The sequence below is a fragment of the Daucus carota genome, chromosome 9 (genome assembly GCF_001625215.2).
Source record: "Daucus carota subsp. sativus chromosome 9, DH1 v3.0, whole genome shotgun sequence".
NCBI lineage: Eukaryota > Viridiplantae > Streptophyta > Magnoliopsida > Apiales > Apiaceae > Daucus > Daucus carota.
Window position 1 is genome coordinate 29,541,552 of NC_030389.2, and position 20,632 is coordinate 29,562,183.

General features: G+C 32.2%; 1 pseudogene; it reads left to right on the plus strand.

Moving 5' to 3' along the window:
• Positions 1-6,597: 6,597 nt before the first annotated feature.
• On the plus strand, positions 6,598-19,306 carry LOC108192561 (uncharacterized; annotated as a pseudogene).
• Positions 19,307-20,632: the final 1,326 nt, after the last annotated feature.

The following is a 20,632-nucleotide window of genomic DNA, read 5'->3' on the forward strand; positions in this document are numbered from 1 at the left end:
CTGCTACCGGTATGTAGCTTACCCTTTATGCTGATTAAGGGGGAGAATATTTCAGGAGTAAGTAAATGTTATTTAGTGGAATGTATTTTTGTTGTTGGACTAACAAGATTGCAGGAATTATAAAATTCAGGGGGAGTTCAGGTATTATAAAATTCAGGGGGAGAATCTCCTGAAATAAGTGTAATCATCAAAAAGGGGGAGATTGTAAATCACAAGTTTTGATGATCACACTTCAGCAAGCTGCTTTATTATAATAGCCTACTCTTTTGATATTGCTTGCTTTAGCCTTCCGTTTTGTATCTGCTAATTCAGTTTTGCAGGAATTGAAAACAGCGAGCTGTTATGTGATAACAGCAAGCTGAACAGAGTCTGGACAGAAGCAGTGTTCTACTCGAATTTTGAACTCAAGATTTATACATGGGTTAGGACTTATATATTGTACATTCTCTGTTTAGTATATGATTTTAGTGAACGTTTTAAGCTCATTTAAAATCAATAAAACGTTTTCTAAATATGGGAAGAAGTTGAGAAGAATTCAAAATCTATTCTCTTAACAACTTCTATCAAATCCCTAAATTATAGGAGCTGATTTGTAATCGTTTTTCAAACTCTAAACTCCTATAGTTTTGCATCTGATTTATCTCCAACGTTCAGAACAACGTTCACAAGATCGTTGATGGAGAAATTCAGATCTCTAGCCGTTATATTATTTCAATATATATATGGCTATTGTGTTTTTCAGAAAAGCAATCAACTCACTTTGAAAAGCATAAATCTTTCTCTAAACTTCGAGCTTGAATTGTTCACTGCTATTATACATTATTTAGAGAATACTTTTGAGTTGTAATCATTCTTCTTGTAATTGATTATTGTGGTTAGTCACCAAAGCCAACAGGGTTCTTGGTATAGAACAAAGGGGGAGTTAGATAGAATTAGTCTTCACAAGGTCTGAGGTGCTAAGGTTCGAGGAACAAGGTGAATTCAAGGAGGGAAGCTCAAGGAATTCAGAGGTTTCAAGAACAGGTGCACAGGGGACTAAAGTGTCGAGTTGTTCTCTGTCTGCTCAAGGTTTCAGCAAGCTGCTTTAGGTGACTGGGTAAAGGGAAGATATATTATTATTCTGTAATTGTTTGATTTTCAGTAATAATATATTCTCTTACCGAGTTGGTAAGGGACCAGGACGTAGACCATTAGATATAGGGGTCGAACCTGGCTAAAATCGCTTGTGTCTGATTTACTTTTCTGCTCTTTACTGTTTTGATATCTGCTCTCATAACAGCCTGCTATAATTGCAAAACAGTAAGCTGAAATATCCGGTAAAAGTTTAAAACTGACATTGGTAGCTAATTACACCTATTCACCCCCCCTCTAGGTGTTATTTCATGAATATTATAATTATTTAAATGGATAAACATAGAAAATTATCTAAAATTATGTATAAACAAAAATAAATTATTAACATAAACTTCATGTGTAATTTTATAAAATAATTAACATATTAACATAATATCATATTTCAAAGTTTTATTAATGTGAATGAAAAATCTTTTCTCTCGTGTTTTTTTACACATTGATAATATATTCTACAATTTATTTTACTCTCATTTATAATAAATATACAAAGATTAGCATGGTTTAAAATTTTTACACCGCTTACCATCAAGAAGCCAAAACTAGAGCTGAACAAAAAGAACGGACTCAAAAAGCCCATTTGGATAGGCCTGATAAAGCTTCGATATAAAAAACCGGTCTAAGACCGGCCTGCAAGTCCTTACAAGACCCTAATTTTGCAATAAAAACCTGACCCGGCCTGAAAAATAATCTGGCCCAGCTTAGATAAAAGCCCAGATAAAGCCCGGCAATCCGTCCGCGTAAAAGCTTGTTTAGCCTAGACAAAAACCCCATGAATCTGCATATTTGCATATTGATTTGTATACCATAACCATCAAAATCAACTTAAAATGATGATGAGGACCTAAAGTACAACAAACAAAATTAAAAAGTAGTTCTATAGAGCTAATTAGATTATGAAAATAACATAAACCCAAATTATAAGAAATCCATGAAACGCTGTTTGAATGTGAATAGCAAGCCCATTCTTTCATAACAACCTTGAAATCTTTAGGATGAGCTCTAACTACAGTAGCAATAGTAGCGGTGAAAGCAGGATCACTACCATAAGTAAGCGATGGTGAATCTGAAGCGTCCGAGTAAGTAAGAGATCTATGATATTGATTTCCTTTAAACCCCTTCCAAGCTGATGACACCAAATCACCATATGAGCTCCTCCATAGCTTCCATTTCTTGTCCTTTCCCCCACTTTTTTCCTCCACAAAACATAGTTAACTTATTAGCTACCTTCTAAAATTTAGTAAAAAAGAGATTTTTACGCAAGATTTGGACCTTAATCATCAACTTTTATACAAAAGACATACAACATAAATAGTGTCAATGTAAAGACGGTTCTACAGGGAGAGATGATGAGAGAAAGAAAGGAGTTACGAGGAGGAAGACTGTATATAATTTGTTTTAGAGTGAAATGTATATAACTGGTTTATAAAAGAAAAGCCCACCTCAGAGCCTGGTTAGCTTGGGCTGGACTATCAAGTCTGTTGCAGTCCATCAAATTCCATGATTTATCAGTCCTGGCCTGATTATTAAAAAGGCCTGGTCCGGTTAATCTAAAAAAAGGCTTGGGCTTCTTAAGGACCGGTCCTGGGCCTAGCAAGCCGGTCCTTTTGTTGGAAATAAAAGCAAACTGAAAGCAAATCGAAATAAAAAAAATTAGATTATACAAACTTGGGACCCAACTTAACAGCATTACAAAATAGCCAATAAAAACCTCTAATCCTGAAGAAGCCCACAGAAGCAAAGATCCTAACTACTGCAAGAGTAACTAGAAGTAATGCCAAAAAAAAAGTTCATTTGTGAATTACCATCACATATCAGCTAAAATATTGACTTCATCAAGAATGGAAGCATCATCCGCGTTAATAATCTTTGGGCACAAATCCGCCTCGTAAATTGCCATGAACCGTTGCTTCAGCAAAAGACCCATGTCTAAACTCCACAACTCAAATACCCTTCCGAAAGACTAAGCTATCACAAAAACCAAATAAGTAGCCACGCTTGATTCCGGCCTAACGAGCGTGATTTCCATTTCAAAGTTCTTGTCTTCCTTGTGCTCCTGCACAATGCTTGCATGATCAGGATGAACTCCAGCTTACAATGTTGAGTTCCTCCATTCTCAAAAGGGATCCAAATAATCGAATTTTAGGATGTAATGCTCCCAATTCTCAATAAAAGCTCTCTTACAACTTTTCATCATTGCGTGATATTTGTTAACCCTTTTATTTCAAATGTCGAAAGAACGACACAACATACACAGAATTTTGCCTTTGTTATTTCTTATTACCTCACAAATATCAAAAATATTGCCGGCAGGGATAAGTTCATCAAAGAAACAACCATGAATGTTAATCTTGACCATTCCTCTTGGGCCCTTTGAACATAAATATAAGTATCAATTATATTCTTTATACATAAATTACATAGGGAAGATGATAAATCTCACCTTAATTAGGCTTGTGATTTTTCCAATATCTTCTCTTTTGAATGTCCTTCTTTTTCTCAAATTCCTAATTTTCTCTCTCTCAAAATTTTCTTCCCCAATTTCTCTCTCTAAACTTAGAGTTGTAAGTTAATTACTATTTACTAGCCTTTTTATAATACAAATTTTTATAAATTGCTTCCAAGGACAACTAGTTTTATTTATGTCCTAACATTTGTCCTTGATTGCAAAACTTGTATATTTGGTTAAATCCCTTTAGAAAAATAAAAATTATTTTTGATTATATGGTTATCGAACACAATTCTTTCTTTTCCCCCGTCTATTATTGCTCTATTGAGTAAATGAAAGAAATAATCTAGAAGCATATGTGTCATTTCAATATATCTGGAGCAAATGTCACATTGCTCTAGTGATTATCAACACCTATAAAAGGAATAAAAATACCATGCAATATCTGGAAAAAAAACATACAAATTTGATCAGGCAATGGTGTATGACATAGATTATTTGGGGTCCTACTGCAGCACACATGCACATAGAACATAAATTTTGACAACTAGAAAAATGACTAAACAAAATTTTCACCTACTTGTTTGTACAATAGGTTGGATCAAAGGACAGAGTATCTCCAAATATGCTATAGTTACGTTTACCAATAGCATCAGCCCAAAAAAGACGAGTTAAGTGACCCTCATTGTCTTGTTTATACTCATAATAAAAGGTTTTTTTTTTGACGTCACATATTTCCCACTAAACTTGTCAAGTATCATGTCTGCATCATGTGGACCGATACGAGCCCTCATGTCTTAAAATCTGTGCATGTAGCACATACATTCTCATACGAACCAACCATTCTTTCATTATATTATAAGTTCTAACTGGACCAATATTTTCCCGAGAAAAGTCAGAAATCAAGTTCTGATGACAGAAATTCAATTTCCTACTACATCTCAAGAATTGTTTACCGGAGGCGGAAGCTAATGCGTGATTGTGCTCCTCAACGAAATGTGATACAACATAACCACTGAGACCAGCATATTTTACTTTGATCATAGCATTACAATCACACCTACGTGAACTTGTCCTTCGACGTTTAATGGGCTTCTCAGCAACAACTTCAGATGTTGTTTGCTTATTTTTGTCATACGTACCAGCCCAACTACATTCTATGTACTTGAGAATGAGTGTACCATCAGGAGCATGTTTGGCAGAACTCTTGCGCACATCAAATCCACATAAACGTCCATATTCTCGGTAGAACTCATATGCAGCATCAACAGTGGGAAAAGCCCTATCTACATGCGGCTTATACTTTTCATCGCATTTGGGTGTAAAATACTCACGACCACCAGGGGACGTATATTCTAACGCTTCAAAATGGATTGGCTCCTCAAGTATATTTCCATTCTTTGCGAATTGTTTGTCAATAATTGGTGAATGATGTGTCGCACCTGAAAGTAAAAAATTTACATCACGATCTTACATGTATGGAAGTGCATAAAATTAATCATAATTTCAGCATATGCAGCACACGTCTGTTGCAGCACATGGAAACGTGTGAACAAAATTCTTGTACAAAACAACACCAATATAGTGTAAATGTGTAGTAGTACGTGAATCGACATGAGTAGACTCCATGCTGGGTTCAAAATTCTCCATAATTTGTAAAACCAGTAGTATTGTGAAACTGAGAGAAAATCGAGAGTAGTAGCTTAGTTTTGTTCTATCGATGAAAGTGTTTTATTACTATTGATTTTGCAAAATTTGATCAGTTACAAATTGTTGATGTATTTTTAGCAACTAATATCTAATTAATAAATACTCTAATATACTATACGTATTTCATTTATGTATATGAAAGGTATATTGTTTTTTTAATTAATAATATATTAAATCATAACCATCTATTCCACTACAATCTAATGGTTAATAATGGTCCTAAGTTCTAATTATAATATTGGTTCTAATTTGAACCTCGCCCTCACAGTATATATAAGTTTAATAATATATCATATCATGGGTCAGGTTTCACATAGAACCTCTTAATTTTAGAACCTTAGAACTTTCATTAAATGATAATAATTAATCCATAATTAATGTAAACTTTCTAAAATTATATAATTTAACCATATAACTTGTAGGCTTGTACTGCTGCAGAATATTTGTATAAAGATCTTAAATACAAATTACTACGTCATACTGCTGCGGAACATATACTAATATATATAATAGAGAATGATTTTACAATGCAATATTTTTGTAGGAAAATACAAATAACTATGTCTGCTGCGGAACATATATTAAAATAATAGAAAATGATTTTATAAATTGTAGAAAAATACAAATTACTACGTATACTGTTGCGGAACATATATTAATATAATCGAAACTAATTTTAAAATGCAATATTTTTATAGGAAATGCAAATAATTACATCATACTGCTGCAGAACATGTATTAATATAATGGAAAACGATTTTTTAATGCAATATTATTGTAGAAAAATAAAATTTACTACGTCATAATGCTGCAGAACATTGCATTTAATAAGCAATTTGATTAGAAGATAATAATTAAATTTTAATACATATAATTATTGCATTTAATGCATTCATTAATTATCTATACTCAACTAAAAAAGATATTAAATAACTAATATTAAATGCAGTATTTGATCATCACCGTTGATTTAACATTAATCTAATGATTCTATATGAGTTCTAAGTTCTAATTTAATATGAGTTCTGATTTGAACCTCACCCATCATATAATATACATTATAATATATATATATATTTATACATGATCAAGTAATCATAAAAATATTTTTTACTTGATAGTTAAACAAAAGATAAGTTATATTGAATACATAATCTTATATATTATAATATATTATAAGTTCATCAATTAAAAATTGATCACTTAGCCGAAAAAAAGTGAGACAATTATAATAATTCAATGCATGATATTCGTGTAAATTTTTCTAAAATAATTATTAATTGATTTATTTTAAGTATTAATGGTTGTGTTCGGAGTTGGTTCGTGTTTTCTTCGCCTAATGGGATTGTTTGTTAGAAGAAGAACCATTGGTTTTGACCAGTGCTTTGTATGTATTTCTTAGGCTATTGGCAGATCATTGTAGGCTCGTGGGTAATTTAAAGGTTGAATTGTTGAAAAAAATGGAGATTGAATTTTGTGTTAGACTTTTGAGGTAGCGGTTTCGTTTGTGTATGATGATAGGGAGGGATCTTGTTAGGCTTTTACAGGAACAGGTTCACGTACCCGAGTTTCGAGCCATATGGAAGGACTTGATGTTGAGCCCAACTGAATTTAAAGTTCCTGAGTTTCGAGATATTTCTCAGCTTTACCGTGTAAGGACATCGAGTAGGTACTTTTTGCTACGTATAACACCTGTAATGGAGTCACAGTTGCGGTTTTTGCTTAGTGATGTCAAGTTTGGTAATCATAGAAGGTACCCGGTCTGGTTTGCAAAGAAGTTTCTTTGCACAGCAGAGAAGGAGACTGTTCTTGTTGACATAGTTAGATTTATCTGTTGTTCACATCACCCACCTAATGAAATTATATTATCGGACATAATTCCTAGATGGGCTGTCATTGGCTGGTTATTGAAATGCTGAAGAAATATGTGGAGGCTAGTGTTAAACTGGCACTCTTTTATGATTGGCTTTTCTTTGATGAGAAAGTGGATAATGTTATGAATATTGAGCCTGCATTCCTACTGATGGTTAACTCAATGTCCAGATATATTGAAATTACACATATGCTTTTAGATTATTTCTTTCATTTACTCAATAGAGCAATTATAAATTATCATTAAAATTATTTTTTTTTTTTCACTAGTTGATTGAGTGGAACTCCCGACCTCCGGCAAGGGGGGACAAGAGCTCTACCACCACACCTACACTTTGTTGGCAAAATTATTTATTACAGCTATTAAATAGTATGACTAAATAGTGAAAAGTGAGTATTATTATAAATAAATAATAGACGGGGGAAAAGAAAGAATTGTGTTCGATAACCATATAATCAGAAATAATTTTTATTTTTCTAAAGGGATTTAACCAAATATACAAGTTTTGCAATAAAGGACAAATGTTAGGACATAAATAAAACTAGTTGTCCTTGGAAGCAATTTATAAAAATTTGTATTATAAAAAGGCTAGTAAATAGTAATTAACTTACAACTCTAAGTTTAGAGAGAGAAATTGGGGAAGAAAATTTAGAGAGAGAGAAAATTAGGAATTTGAGAAAAAGAAGGACATTCAAAAGAGAAGATATTGGAAAAATCACAAGCCTAATTAAGGTGAGATTTATCATCTTCCCTATGTAATTTATGTATAAAGAATATAATTGATACTTATATTTATGTTCAAAGGGCCCAAGAGGAATGGTCAAGATTAACATTCATGGTTGTTTTTTTTTATGAACTTATCCGTGACGGCAATATTTTTGATATTTGTGAGGTAATAAGAAATAACAGGCAAAATTCTGTGTATGTTGTGTCGTTCTTTGGACATTTGAAATAAAAGGGTTAACAAATATCACGCAATGATGAAAAGTTGTAAGAGAGCTTTTATTGAGAATTGGGAGCATTACATCCTAAAATTCGATTATTTGGATCCCTTTTGAGAATGGAGGAACTCAACATTGTAAGCTGGAGTTCATCCTGATCATGCAAGCATTGTGCAGGAGCACAAGGAAGACAAGAACTTTGAAATGGAAATCACGCTCGTTGGGCCGGCGGATTTGTTCCCAAAGATTATTAACGCGGATGATGCTTCCATTCTTGATGAAGTCAATATTTTAGCTGATATGTGATGGTGATTCACAAATGAACTTTTTTTTGGCATTACTTCTAGTTACTCTTGCAGTAGTTAGGATCTTTGCTTCTGTGGGCTTTTTCAGGATTAAAGGTTTTTATTGGCTATTTTGTAATGCTGTTAAGTTGGGTCCCAAGTTTGTATAATCTAATTTTTTATTTTGATTTGTTTTCAGTTTGCTTTTATTTCCAACAAAAGGACCGGCTTGCTAGGCCCAGGACCGGTCCTTAAGAAGCCCAAGCCTTTTTTTAGATTAACGGGACCAGGCCTTTTTAATAATCAGGCCAGGACTGATAAATCATGGAATATGATGGACTACAACAGGCTTGATAGTCCAGCCCAAGCTAACCAGGCTTTGACGTGGGCTTTTCTTTTATAAACCAGTTATATACATTTCACTCTAAAACAAATTATATACAGTCTTCCGTAGAACCGTCTTTACATTGACACTATTTATGTTGTATGTCTTGTGTATAAAAGTTGATGATTAAGGTCCAAATCTTGCGTAAAAAAATCTCTTTTTTACTAAATATTAGAAGGTAGCTAATAAGTTAACTATGTTTTGTGGAGGAAAAAAGTGGGGGAAAGGACAAGAAATGGAAGCTATGGAGGAGCTCATATGGTGATTTGGTGTCATCAGCTTGGAAGGGGTTTAAAGGAAATCAATATCATAGATCTCTTACTTACTCGGAAGGGGTTTAAAGGAAATCAATATCATAGATCTCTTACTTACTCGGACCGTTAAGATTCACCATCGCTTGCTTATGGTAGTGATCCTGCTTTCACCGCTACTATTGCTACTGTAGTTAGAGTTCATCCTAAAGATTTCAAGGTTGTTAGGAAAGAATGGGCTTGCTATTCAGATTCAAACAGCGTTTCATGGATTTCTTATAATTTGGGTTTATGTTATTTTCATAATCTAATTAGCTCTATAGAACTACTTTTTAATTTTGTTTCTTGTACTTTAGGTCCTCATCATCATTTTAAGTTGATTTTGATCGTTATGGTATACAAATCAATATGCAAATATGCAGATTCATCGGGTTTTTGTCTCGGCTAAACAAGCTTTTACGCGGACGGATTGCCGGGCTTTATCTGGGCTTTTATCTAAGCTGGGCGAGATTATTTTTCGGGTCGGGCCGGGTCAGGTTTTTATTGCAAAATCAGGGTCTTGTAAGGACTTGCAGGCCGGTCTTAGACTGGTTTTTTATATCCAAGCTTTATCAGGCCTATCCAAATGGACTTTTTGAGTCGTTCTTTTTGTTCAGCTCTAGTTTTGGCTTCTTGATGGTAAGCGGTGTAAAAATTTTAAACCATGCTAATCTTTGTATATTAATAAAACTTTGAAATATGCTATTATGTTAATATGTTAATTATTTTATAAAATTACACATGAAGTTTATGTTAATAATTTATTTTTGTTTATACATAAATTTAGATAATATTCTATGTTTATCCATTTAAATAATTATAATATTCATCCTTAATATAGAAAATATAATGTTAATTATTGTTTTTTTTATAATTACTTATGTTATTATTTTAAGTTATTAAAATTTTCAAAACATATATTGTGATTAGTATTTTAAATCTCATTTTTTGACGGTATTATATTGTGATAGTTTTCTTAAGAATTTGTTAATTTTTTTTAATTAGGATCTTTATTAGTGAACTTATAGCTATACTACATAGCATTAAACGTCTATTTTTAAAAAAATATAGTGCTTAGTGTAGATCAACTTTCATTTAATAGATTAAATATAAATTTAAAATAGTATTATGTAAGAAATATTAAAAAAAACAGTGTGACATTAGTCCTGGTTTTGAGGTTTTGAGGAGTGACTTCAGGTTTAGGTTGTAATGCCAATTACCACATCATCATTGTCTAGAAATGCTTCGTGTTCCCGCAGCAGATGTAGCTAGGTTGAAGCTGGATTAAGAAATAGACTAATTTGTTATACCAATATTGTGAATTTATATTGTCGGCTATACCTAACAAACACCTATTAATTTATAAATAGATGTTACATTGTTACATTGTCAACTAAACCTAACATTAAGCGATAACTAAAACTAATGATAAGAGGTATGGTTATTACACAAATGTACGATAATAAAGATTGTTTTTTTACTCAACTATCACTTGGACTAGCGTTTTTTGAATTTTTACTTTTTTAATATTTATTTTAATTTTGGATAATTTATATTATTTACATTTATACTGAACTATTAGTGTTCAGTATTTATTTAAAATATTATTTATAATAAATGACTATTTTTCCTTCTAAAATAATTTAAACTATAAATTTTTTATGAAATTAATTGCTATTAATAGCTTAATGAAAATTATTCTATAAATTATTACTAACATATAATATAACCGAAGTTTTAGAATCGAAATATAAAAATATAAAATAATCAATAAATGATTTCACATTCAATTCCAAATTTATAAATAATATAAGATACAATTCATTAAATAATGTATAAAAATTTCGTAATCATATAATTTTATTATAAGTGAGAGTAAAATGAAATATAACGAAAAATTTAAATATTGGAGATCAAAAATAATTCATTCACATCGATAAAATTCTGAAACATGAAATTATGTCAATATATTTATTTTCTTTATAGATTACACATGAAATTTATGTTGATATGTTATTTTTGTTCATACCGAATTTAAGATAAGTTATCTATTTAAACGATTATAAAATTCATTGTTAACACAAAAGATCATAACACTGATAGATATATATTTTATAATAACTTATTTTATTTCTAAGTTACTATAAATTTTTACAATATATATTTTTATTCTAAATCTCAAATTTTGACTACATTATATTGTGATATTATTTTATAAACTTTTGTTGTATATTTTTTTGTTAGCATGTGAATGAACTTTGTAATTGTATAATATTCTTATATTGAACTAGTGTCTTTTCGAAAAATATAATAATTATTTAAGATCAACTATATTTTTTATAAATTAAATATAAATTTAAAATAGGTGAGAAATAATAAGAGTAGTGTCTATGTTAATGCTAGTTTTGACCAGTGGTGTGTTAATATTAGGTTTAGGTATCCGTAGGAATTTTTTGTATCTGGTTTGCGCAAACTTCGTACAAAATTATGTCATTAAACCTAACATTAACCTTGTCGATCATTACACAAGACAAGGATCAATAAAAATTATCTTTGTTTGCTCAACTATCACCAATTACTACACTTCAGATATATAACCATGCCATATCAATGTGTACAAACATTTTACTCAATTTTGTACATGTAATATTAGCCTTTAATATTTCAATAGGTGATAACATTGCAACTGTATTTTACACATTGGTTTCAATATGTACTATGATAAAATATTGTTAATGAGTAAAGAAAAACAAAATCAGATTAGAGGTCAGAGATGTGGTCTACAATGCAAACATATTTTAATATAAAATTTTCACATAAATTTATACTTTCAAGTGTGTTGACTTTGCAGTATTTTTGTGATTTGTCATATTTATATAATGAGAAGTACTTCTCAAAACAATCACAGATATATCTTAATTCTTATTCTCTTATTTTATTTCACTGATTTTATATAATTTATAATAATATTTTCTGTGTGTTCAGCAAATGAAATAAACATATACACTGAAATAATAAAGTGGTGCCTACTCGAGAAGTGTAAATTTATGAGAGAAGGTTTTCAGGTATATCAGGACAAAATACTTGAAAATGATTTATTTCAACTAAATAGTTTATCAGAGTACATAGCCAACAAATATCTTGTATTGCAGAACAACACTAGAGAAAATAGAACTGAAACATCACGCGTTTTTAGAAACAGCAAGAACAAGCGTAACAGTACTTGCTGCTTTCATGTGAGACAGAATTCGTCCCCCCATAACATTACCCTTATCATTTACAAATTGAACATGGAAAACACTAATAATGTTTCCAGAAGCAGCATTTGAACCACGGTAAGTCCCCGAAAATGAAATTATGTGATAGCATGTAGAACTGCACAGCGGACGGATTGCACTGGGTGAATAGGCAACATCGACATCAGAAATGAGTCCATACCCATCAGAATTGAACGGAAATTGAGGGGCTCCTCCATGCCTCCCTGGAGCTGCAGATGGTGAGCTTGTATCCTTGGACTTGGGTTCCTCGTGATTTTCTTCCGGGAGAAGTGCGGACGGGGATCCATCAAATTTTCTTGAATTACTCATGACTGCGAAAATGTTTTTCTTTTTTGCTAAATAACTGCGAAAATGTTATTACTGCAGAACTGAAGAATAAAATAGATAATTATATATAGCATGTTGCACCCGGAGGCCAGCAATTAATAGATATCATTTATTCAATAAAATATCTGTGATTTGATTTTATTCATAGGGACAATCTTTTGGATATTATTTTGATACATAAAATCTTACCACTCATTGATTGATGGAAGAGATATATATGCTAAATTCATACTCCCTCGGTCTATATCATTTCTATACAGTTTTCTTTTTGGATGTCCCATTATTTCTATACATTTCAAAAATAGTAACTTTTTATGATATAAAACACTATTACACACTGATTTCTTCCGCTATCTCCATTCTATAATAATAACACTATTACACCCACTACTTTCCTTCATTATCACAAATCTATTATTAAAAATATATGGATCCCACCACTTTACCTACTTTTCATCTAATTTTACTCATTTTTTTACACTTTTTCTTGGTCTCCGTGTCCCAACCAAATATATACAATTGGTTGGGACGGAGAGAGTAGTAAATAATTTATGAATTTTTATAGATTATTATAACTTATTTTAATTTTAAGCAAAATCCGGTGGAGTTGAACTAAAGTATCGGTATATATGATGCATATCCTAAAGAATTTGAATATCCTCAATCAAAATCTCGTAGATTATACTCGAGAAAAAAATAACAATGATGAAAATAGTGTATTTGATACCCATCCCAAGAATTCAAATAAACTCCATTAAAATCTCGTAGATAATGCTCGAGAAAAGAATATAATAATGGAGAACATCGTATATTTGATACCCATCCCAATGAATTCAAGTATGCTCTGTCAAAATTTTATATATAGATATACTTAAGGGAAAAAAAATAACAATGAAGAAAATCATATTTTTTGCTCATCCTAAAAATCAAGTACTCCCTATGTTTCAAAATACATGTCCACTTTAGAAAAAAAAATTGTTTCAAAATACTTGTCCACTTCAACTTTTAATGTAAATTCATATTTCCAAAATCAACTCTTCTTCACATATTTCTAATTTATATTTCCAAGATCAACCGTACACCACATATTATGTTCAATTAATGACTTAATACCCATCTTTTTTCTCAAAATTCACTTTTTTTAAACTATGTGATTTTTAGAAAGTGGACATATAATTTGAAACGGAGGGAGTATACTCTATCAAAATCTTATAGATTGTGCATGTTTGGACTAGGGCTTCTGGCTTCTTTTGATAAAAAACCGACTTCTACTTTTCTTGACCCGTTTGTGTAAAAAGCTCACAAGCACTTTAAAGAAGCTAAGAATGCTGCTAGCTTTTGTTTCAGAATTTCTACTTCTTTCCCAAACAGTTATAAGTCTTAATTTACTTCTCACTTCTAATGAACTTCTTTACTTTAAGAAATAAGCACTTTTTTAAGTATTGGAGAAAATCATATATCTGATTCCCACCACAAAGATTTTAAGTATACTCTGTCAAAATCTTGTAGATTACGTTCAAGAAAAGAAAACTAATAATAAAGAAATTAATATTATATTTGATGCCCATCCCAAAAAATTCAAAAATAAACTATCAAAATCTCATAGAATATGCTCGAGAAAAGAAAATTAAAAACATGTTGGAAAGAGTCGAACACGGGTTTCTTGCAACAAAACAACAAAACTCGTACCAACTATGATGCATAAAAATTAACAATTAAATGACTATATATTATCTAGTATTTTTTCATGTCTAGGGGGCATGGAGCCCTCTGCATCCCTGAGATTAATGAAAATATTAAGTATAATAACAAATTCTTAATTCAAAATCTCATGAATTTTATAAATATTATTAAAAACATAATATACACTAACAAAGTTTTCATGATGCTGGTGCCGAGGAACTCCATGATTGATTTTTATAAGTGCTATTAGCGCCATGGGATTCAACATACAGGTTAAAAATACTCATTCAATGATAGTCAAGATATGATATGGAAGATGATCAGGATTTGATGAGTGACATCATCTCTAAAAGCGCGCAGCTCATCAGTATCTAAAGGATGATCAAAATTGTTGTTCATCAGGATATGGAAGTTGGTCACTAATAAAAGATATCTGTAAGTCTACACTACTAAAATCATGGGTTTATACTACATTAAACACTGTTTTATATATATATATATATATATATATATATATATATATATATATATATATATATATATATATATATATATATATATATATGTATATATATAAATATATATAATCTACAATTTTTATTGTCAGTTGTTGCACAGTTCGGGATTTTCTACTATATACTTTAGTGATTTGCGCTTTGCATATTAGTGATTTGTGCTGTATAAATTAGTGAGTATCACTTTAGAAATACAGCGAGTACAAAATGAAACCGGGTGACAGTGACAACGGGATAGGGTGGTTTCAGGCGACGGAGGTGAGGCTGGAGGTGACCGTGGTGAAGGTGGAGGGGATGATGGAGGTTGGGTGGATTTAGTGGTGATAGAAATAATGGATGTGGTGGTTATGGAGGGGGCGGGCAACATGGAGGTGGAGGTGATGGCGGAAGAGAAGGTGAATGAGGCGGAGTTGGGGTTGGTGGAGATGGAGATGGAGTTGGGGTTGGTGGAGATGGATATTTTTCATTAACTGAGGGAGCCCAACATAACTTCCACAACCATTTCACCTTTTTAAAAAAGTTTCAGCAATGCAAAATAGATAATATGCTGCAAGAAACTTATTCGATAAATGAAATAACCATGACAACTACAAATATCTTTTAGAAGTTAAATTGGGTAAAAGACATGAAAATAACACATTTTTCTTAACAATCAGGCAATAATGCTTTATTTTTTTCGGAGTGGACATGTCCAAGCATTATGTCCAACAATATGCCCTCATATGCCACATCCTTTGTTACGACTTGTGTTTGGATTCTGTACAACAAAATCTAAATGAGTTTGTGGACCGACAAACTTGTCAATTGTTGCTTCCTTGTGTGTCACTAATTCTTTCATGTCAACTTTCATCGCCTGGATATGTGTGCGCATCTTACATACCGCGCTCTTATCAAAACCAGAGGGTTGATTTTCGGCATTCTTTGTCCAACGTGTGTTAATAAAAGCTAGTGGAATTTTGGAAACACCACATTGATGCAAACTTGCAAACGCATGTCTGCATAAGTAACCTCTCCGGACATAGAATTTGCACTCGCAATTCACATCGTGATCAGCAAGTCTCACAGTAACCTAAAATTGTATAGAAAATTGTATATCATCATGTTTTATAAAAAAATTCCATAAACTAACTGACTTAAAAAAACAACGTACCTCAAACAATCTTCCCTTTAATAATGCATCTTTTATTTTAAATTGTTTAACGCCTTCAATAAGACTAACTTCATCAATGCTTGTATGGTACCACGCCGATTCTATTTCTTCCCTGACTAGGTAGTACAGTTGACGTGTATATATTTTTGCAGCATCTATTTCAATCTACTTGGTGGCAGGTATTGGAACGGATATTGAGAGCTGGTTGTTATCTTCAAATAAATGACGTTGTTTCTCAATTGCACTTTCATATTTAGAGAAGAACTCAAGCAAAGTATCCCCACTCTTGTGAAAATGTTTAAAGTAGAAGTTTGAGCTCCCTGAACGTGACGTTGTTCTAAGCAAGCCAGCCATTGCAACATTATTAAAATAAGCAGGGATCCATTCTTTGCGGATGACATGCATATCAGTAAGCGAGTCATTATCACCCAAATCGTATTCATCAATAACAGACGTCCAACCTTCTTCAAATTATTGAAGTGATAAGTGATCAGCCCAGACTAAAGACTTCATTTTAGCCATGAAAATTTTATCAGAAGCTAAGGATGGACGAATCTTAGAAAATTTAGAAAATATCAGTGCACTAATCAATATTTATTGAGTGAATAAAAATCAAAATTTTATATATGAAACTACCTTGCTAGACAATTTATTCATAATGTGCCACATACAATAACGATGTATGGTTTCGGGCCAAACCAGCGAAACAGCCTTATTTATTCCAAGGCATTGACCTGTTATGACGCATGGAGGAATATGATATATGCATTTGGTAAAAGCATCCAACGCCCACTTAATGTTGGTATGATCTTCTTTCTCAACCAGTGCAGCAACAAATGTCACATTGCTTCAGTGATTATCAACACCTGTAAAAGGAATAAATACCATGCAATATCTGGAAAAACAACATACAAATTTGATCAGGCAATAGTGTATGACATAGAGTATATGGGGTCCCACTGCAGCACACATGCACATAGAACATAAATTTTGACAACTAGAAAAATGACTAAAAAAAATTTTCACCGACTTGTTTGTACGATAGGTTGGATCAAAGGACAGAGTATCTCCAAATATGCTATGGTTACGTTTACCAATAGCATCAGCCCAAAAAAGACCAGTTAAGTGACCATCATTGTCTTGTTTATACTTATAATAAAAGGTTTTTTTTTGACGTCACATATTTCCCACTAAACTTGTCAAGTATCATGTCTGTATCATGTGGACCGATACGAGCCCTCATGTCGCGCTTAAAATTTTTAAAATTTGTGGATGTAGCACATACATTCTCATACGAACCAACCATTCTTTCATTATATTATAAGTTCTAACTGGACCAATATTTTCCCGAGAAAAGTCAGAAATCAAGTTCTGATGACAGAAATTCAATTTCCTACTACATCTCAAGAACTGTTTACCAGAGGCGGAAGCTAATGCGTGATTGTGATCCGCAACGAAATATGATACAACATAACCACTGAGACCGGCATATTTTACTTTGATCATATCATTACAATCACACCTACGTGAACTTGTCCTCCGACGTTTAATGGGCTTCTCAGCAACAACTTCAGATGTTGTTTGCTTATTTTTGTCATACGTACCAGCCCAACTACATTCTATGTACTTGAGAATGAGTGTACCATCAGGAGCATGTTTGGCAGAACTCTTGCGCACATCAAATCAACATAAACGTCCATATTCTCGGTAGAACTCATATGCAGCATCAACAGTGGGAAAAGCCCTATCTACATGCGGCTTATACTTTTCATCGCATTTGCGTGTAAAATACTCACGACCACCAGGGGACGTATATTCTAACGCTTCAAAATGGATTGGCTCCTCAAGTATATTTCCATTCTTTGTGAATTGTTCGTCAATAACTGGTGTTGAGCCCAACTGAATTTAAAGTTCCTGAGTTTCGAGATATTTCTCAGCTTTACCGTGTAAGGACATCGAGTAGGTACTTTTTGCTACGTATAACACCTGTAATGGAGTCACAGTTGCGGTTTTTGCTTAGTGATGTCAAGTTTGGTAATCATAGAAGGTACCTGGTCTGGTTTGCAAAGAAGTTTCTTTGCACAGCAGAGAAGGAGACTCTTCTTATTGACATAGTTAGATTTATCTGTTGTTCACATCACCCACCTAATGAAATTATATTATCGGACATAATTCCTAGATGGGCTGTCATTGGCTGGTTATTGAAATGCTGTAGGAAGAATTATGTGGAGGCTAGTGTTAAACTGGCACTCTTTTATGATTGGCTTTTCTTTGATGAGAAAGTGGATAATGTTATGAATATTGAGCCTGCATTCCTATTGATGGTTAACTCAATGTCCAGATATATTGAAATGACACATATGCTTCTAGATTTTTTGCTCCTTGTAGTAAATAACTATGATACAGAAAGGAGGGAAATTATTGTTCAGGGCGTTCAATCATCCTTCGATGTACTCGTTAGGAGAGGCGTGGTTCAGTCTCTGGATGTTTTGATTTCTTCTGATAAGCTTTTCCCTTTTCTTAAAGAGAGAATTGTAAAGCTGTTATCAGAGAGAAAAGTGACCTCGTTGGAAAATTTCCAGGCTGGTAGTTTTCGTGGATCCACTTCCTTACCAGATCATCCTGCTGCAGTTGGGATGGAATCCGGAACATTACAACATGACATGTCTGCATCTGCAAGCCAGAATGATGTAGAATTGGGGCCCCCTACTAATGTTACTTCTTGTTCTCCTCTGGCAGAGAATGATGACATCCATGAACAAAGTTTAGAATCTTTAGTTCAGAATCTAGGAAAACATATCCGAAGTTCAAAACAAATGGGCGTGCAAGCATTAGACAAGATACTGCACTTATATATTAATTACCTATCTTCTAAAGCAGAAACTACCAATTTCTCTATCAGCCTTGATCAGTTATCTAGTATAATTGCAAAGGAATTTCGGTGCAGTGGTAACCAGCTGTTTGATAAAAACTGGGTTCAGGACCTTCAGTCTGCATCAGCCGTAATAATTCGGTACTTCATGTTTTCTCAGAATGAGACATTGCTAGGCATGCTTTTGTGTTGGAATAGAGATGGTCTTACTGTTGGGCCTTGCTTCTTGTCTTACGCAATAAATCTTGCTCACGAGGCTCATGTTTTGGGTTATGTCACACATCCCAATACCCTTACCCATCCTGACACTCTGAGAGACTCTAACAAGACAACAGATTCTGGAATGTCCCTGCTGAAATATCATTGTGAGCAGTATTTTTGTTTTATGAACAAAGGAAAGGATCTTGCAATTTTTTGACCTGATGAAAGCATACTTGCAATTTTAAGCTGTTTATTAATTATTAATTGGCCAATGCGAATTACATGACATTTGTTGTGGAATATGGATGGATTCCAGCAGGTATTGAGAATCAACATCTGTTAAAATTTACATTGTTATGTGTTGTATCTTACGAGATTAGGCTTTTTTTTTTGGAACTTTAGGACTTAGCGGCGGTCTCCGAGAGTCATGAACTTTTTTGTAATAAGATAAACAAATCTCAAAGGTGAATTGTATTAGTATATAATATACATGGCAAAGTGTTTCGAGAGTTGTGTTTGGATCGGATTTAGCTATATCTAAATTACAATAAATTACAATCCAAATATTTTCGGGTTTAGAAATTAAATTCAAATTCATGGATTCTCGATCGGATTAGATTTTTTTTCCGGGTATTTAAATTTTTAAGTAATGAGATAGTTCAATATTCTCTATACTAGCATGTACTAAAACTTTTTTATATCCAAGCAAATAATAACACACACGAAGTTCCCTGGAGTGAAGTCGTGGAGACTCATTCTTCAAAATTGGATAAAATATAATCTAGTGATTTCAAAATTTTTTTTTGTTCTACAATATTTTTTAAACATTTGACAAGTTAAAGATTATATTCTACAACGTAATCAACATGTATAACAATTGTTTTACAAATTGCAGGATGTTATGTTCTGCAATATGTTTATGTTTAATATGTCCTGTGATTTACGAAATATAACATCCATTCTCATCCTAAAATATATGTATGTATATATATTATTTATTTTGATACATGCTGGATATAAGTAGAAATTTTTGGTAACAAGTGAATATGAGAAATGTTACGTGTATTAATTAGTTATAAAAATTAGCGGGAAGGATGTTAGGTTATGCCCTAAACCTAATCCAGTGAACCTAACATTAATTTAGAGCCGATATTATCCGCTAAACCTAATATTTAAAGCTGACATCGGCGGCTGAACCTAACATAGAGGACTTCAGTCATCCATCACACAAATATATTATATATTAAAAAAAATATTCGTATTGTTTATATAAAATTACATATGAAGTTTGTGGGGAATAATTTATATATTTTTATACAAATTTTTAGATAATTTGTCTATGTTTATCCATTTAAACAATTATAATATTTATTAGAAAATATATTGTTGATTATTTTTTTTCATAATGAGTTATGTGATTATTCAAAGTTATCTATAAATGTTACAACATATAATTTTTCTAAATCTCATATTTTTGCTATATTGTATTGTGATGATATTTGTAAAATTTGTTGTAATTCTTTTATTAGCATTTTAATCGAGG